At 45.4% G+C, this 4,467-nt stretch overlaps 1 long non-coding RNA gene across 1 annotated transcript; it reads right to left on the bottom strand.

Moving 5' to 3' along the window:
• Positions 1–740: 740 nt before the first annotated feature.
• Positions 741–3,470, bottom strand: LOC125394902 (uncharacterized). Its single transcript, XR_007230362.3, has 3 exons — positions 3,141–3,470; positions 1,133–1,291; positions 741–970 (listed from the first exon to the last, which is right to left on the bottom strand). It is a non-coding gene; the product is annotated as an uncharacterized LOC125394902 (long non-coding RNA).
• Positions 3,471–4,467: the final 997 nt, after the last annotated feature.

The following is a 4,467-nucleotide window of genomic DNA, read 5'->3' as shown; positions in this document are numbered from 1 at the left end:
GCACTGGTTTAACAAAGCAGCGACTTGGATGACTTAAACCATCACGAGCACTGATCTGCTCAGAAATGAGAGGCTAAGGGGCTTGTATGTTTATCTCTCACACTCATCATATTTGCATGATTTGTTACTCTTTGGGGTGACCAGGGATTTGGGGAGCTGATTGAGATTCATTTCTAGCTTACCCTGTCATCTTGCCGGGCTTTTGAAAAGCTGATTCCGTGCTAGTTAACAGAGAGGGGCAGTTTATATGCTAGCTTTTGCAGGCTCCTCTCGATGAGTGTCAAGGGCCACCAAGTCCGTTCAATATCAAGCTGTGGCCAGTAGTTCTCAGGCAAAGGCAGGAGAGTTGTTGGAGCATTGTAGTGCAACCAGCAGCAGCAGCAGCCTTGCGTAAGGGTGAAAGCATAGACCTTTGTTGTCCTTGGACAAGGAAATAAGAAACCGTACACGGCACAACCTGAATTATCTACAGTTGTATAACTCACATAAACAAAAGACACATTAAATGCAGGAGCACAGTTGCTTAGAGGAACAGATGAATGTGGCTGGAAAGACAGGTAGATGGGTGATAGATGATAGATATCATAAAGATCAAATGAGAGAGGCTCTTGAGAGAGGAAAGAAATGAACGAAAGTGGATACTATAGTCTAAGGAATATTCTTAATCCACCTGCATGCACTTGAAGTTAAAAAGTAGTCGAGGATGTAGCTCAGTGGGAAAGTCCATACACATAAAAATGAGCAAATAAAAGATCTTTTTATTATTTTATTATGGATTTGGGTGTTCAGCCTGCATGTATGTCTGTGCTGCACATACATGTCTGATGTCCACAGAGGCCAGAAGATGGTATCAGATTCCCTGGAACTGGAGTTACAGAGGGTTGGGAGCCACCATATGGGTGCTTGGAATCCAGCCTGGATCCTGTGGGAGAGCAGTCAGTGCTTTTAACCTCTGAGCCATCTCTTCAGTCTGTAAATTAAATATATAGAGAGAGATAAATAAAGTAGACAGGTCTGTGAAGTAGTGGGGTGTTAGACCCACCCCAAAGATTTCAGTCTGTTTCTGGGTTTTCATAGGAACCTGGCTAAACATGAACTCCTGAGGAGGCCAACCCCTGCCTGCCAAACTTACGTTGGTGAGACTGAGTGTTGCTTTTGTGGCCACCTCTGGAACGAAGGGCTTGAAGAGACTTCCCTCACGGAAACTTCACAGCCGCCTACCTGGCTGTTCCACTAAATCTCTGCGTTACAGATCTCTCAAGTGGATCTGAGCCCTCGGGGCAGTTGGGTTCTGCAAGGAGAATCACAGCTACAACAGGCTGTCCGCGTTTGTTTCCCACTGCTGTGATAAACAGCCTGAGCAAATCAGCTCAGAAAGGAGGGCCGATCCCACCTTAGAGCAGATGCCATGGAACGACCCTTTCACAGAGGTCACCTAAGACAGTCAGAAAACGCAGATGCTGACATTAAGATTTATAACAGTAGCAAAATTACAGTTATAAAGTAGCAAGAACAGTAGAACTATAGTTGGGGGATTACCACATTAGGAGGAACCTTGCTAAAAGGTTGCAGCATTTGGAAGGTTGAGGACCACTGCCTTTCAGCTTACAGCCTGTCGTGAAGGGAAACCAGAACAGGACTGAAGCAGAGACCACGGAAGAACGCGGCTTACTGGCTTTCTTCGCATAGCCTGCTCAGCTTGCTTTCTTATACACCCAGGGTCACCTGCCCAGGTATGGCACCACCCCCACTGGGCTAGCCCCGCCTCCAATTGTTAATCAAGAAAATTCCCCCACAAGCTTGAGGGTCCTGATTCTGAAATGATCTAGTTTGATTGGCAGACAGACTAACACACCAGGCCTCCCCTTCCAAAGTCCTGTTCTGTTTAGCTGTTAACATTTCTGAGATCAAACATCCTCACACTCTGGTCCCCAGACCAGTGGCATTGTTACCACCTGAGAAACCATAAAAAAATATCCAAATTCCCAAACCCTACTTCAGAGCTGATTCCCAGACTCTGGGGATGGACCCCAGAGATCTGGCTTTTACCCACCACCCGAGTGACTTTGGCGCGCGTTGGAGTTTGAGAATGATGCTCCTGGCGGATGACTTTATTTAGCAACCATTTCCAAACACTGGTGCCTGTGCTTTCCACCCCCTAGAGATTCCGATTTAATTGGTTTAAGATGAGGCCCACACAGAGATCTTTTTAAAGTTCTCCAGGTGATGAAGACTACTGTAGCCCAGGCCTTCTGAAGCCCAACTCTCCTCTGGAGCAACCAAAGGCACATTTGTAGTCTAGGGAAGCTGTGGGGGACCAGCAAGGGTGTTAGCATCATATTTTCCAGTTTTAAGTCCTGTCTCTTTCTCCAAATCCACAACTGCCCCAGAAGGTACAGCTGGAAATGCTCTTGGGCTAAGGAGACACAAACTTAGTAGTCTGAGCACTTTGTAAAGTTTTTCTTACTTTAAGCTCATAAATTTAGTCTTTAGTGAATGCTGAGAAGATGTGGCAGGGGGGAACAACACCAGCCACCCTCAGAATAATTTAATAGAGGAAATGAGATCTGTGTGTGGCACAGTAAAAGGTTAATATTACCAGCTATTACCATCTCATTCCTTCTTAGATTTATGTGTTGTGTGCTAAAGGTCCCGTCATCTCACTTAGCACATCTCCGGTATGAGTAGGGTTCAATCAACACTTGTCTAACAAATGGATTCACTAATCAATTAATCAATCCATAAAATTGCATCACTGAGGGAGGCTAATCTGTCTTTATTTGGTGTCCAAAGTCCAGCATGTCACTGCTCTCAGCCTGAAACACAGGGAACGACAGTCTTATGGCAATGCTTATGTGGGGATCGACGTGCCTGGTCTGAATGTCACCTGGAGGATACTATAATCCCAGAATAGGCAAGAAGGAGAAACGAGTGTGAGAGTCATTAGAACCAGTGACCCATGAATTCCAGGTCTCTATTCCAGAGGGTGAGGATGCCCCCCTTCCCCTTGCCTCGGATGTCTCCTTGGCCATGTGAGTTGTCTAGGCCATTGAAATGAGCCAAATGTTCCTTTGCCTCCATTGATAAGCTTTAAGAACCAAGAAGGGGTCAGGGGAGTAGTTCAGCAGTAACATGCTTACCTAGTATGTGCAAGACTCGACTGGATCCCGACACTTCAAAAAAGAAAAAATCGACACGGCGAGACTTGAGTTTTCCATAGGGTGGCTCGCTATCCAGGTTGACTTGAGATCAAGGTATGGCCTTTTCAGTGCTAAAACTGGGTTAGTTCCAGACAGCCCAGAGTTAGTCACCCACCAGGGCAATTACCAGCCTTTTAGCTCTCTCATCACTCCGTCGGCATGAGTCCAGTGTGATCAAAGCCAAGCTGCGATTGAACTGGAGTCTCACAATGTTTAAATGACTTTCCCGTGGCCACGTTGCCGCTGAGATCAGAGGTAGATTCTGGACCACATCTGCCTCACTTCAGAGGCCGGATTATCTGATCCTGGATAATGGTAGTTTCTGTTCCAGGGTGTTATTTGGTTATTTGGGCATAACATACAAATCTCTGTTTTGGAAGCTCTCAAGGAGAGCTTCCATTTTGATCCTTTTTAAAGTTCTTTAAGTATTTGGACGCTTAGCCTGCATGAATATCTGGGGACCATGTGTGTCTGGTGCCTGAGGAAGCCAGAACTGGGTAACAGATCCACTAGACATGGAGTTACAGATGGTTGTGAACCACCATGTGGGTGCTGGGAATCAAACTTGGGTTCTCTGTAAGAGCACCCAGTGTTCTTAACCATTGGGTCATTTCTCCAACTCTTCTATTTTATTCCAGTTTCTATAGACAAGCTTCTACAACGGATAGCCTCAGATCACTGAATGTCATTCATTTATGACATGGTACTTCTGCTGCTGTTGTGAGCTATACAAAGATGGAGAGAGGTTATGCCTCCCTCATGAACATACAAAGCAAGAACAGATGTATTCATGGCTTACTAGATAATGCAGAAGTTGGTGTGTGCTATTGAAATGGTTTACGTATGGCTATGTTTTTAAATTTTACTACAATAAGAGCATATTAGTTTATTATTTATTTATTTAGAAATGACATCCTGAGGGCTGGAGAGATGGCTCAGTGGTTAAGAGCATTGGCTGCTCTTCCAGAGGACCCGGGTTCAATTCCTGGCACCCACATGGCAGCCCACAACTCTCTGTAACTCCAGTTCCAGTAGATCAGATATCCTCACACAGACACACATGTAGACAAAACATCAATGTGTGGGACCCTGTCCTCCCTGATCCTTGAGACCAAAATACTGGATGCAAATAATGTTTACGCTAACCAGCTAAGCTTCCTGCTAGTTCCATCCTTGGTTCTGCTACAGCCTGGTACATTAGCCTGAGGGATCTATTTTACTTTAAAATGGTAATTTCTCAACCTGCCTCAAAGAAGCTCAGGCGCCA

This window comes from Myodes glareolus, chromosome 21 (genome assembly GCF_982192425.1).
Source record: "Myodes glareolus chromosome 21, mMyoGla1.1, whole genome shotgun sequence".
Classification (NCBI taxonomy): Eukaryota; Metazoa; Chordata; class Mammalia; order Rodentia; family Cricetidae; genus Myodes; species Myodes glareolus.
Note: the sequence above shows the minus strand (reverse complement) of the source record. Positions and strands in the feature narration are given on the sequence as shown.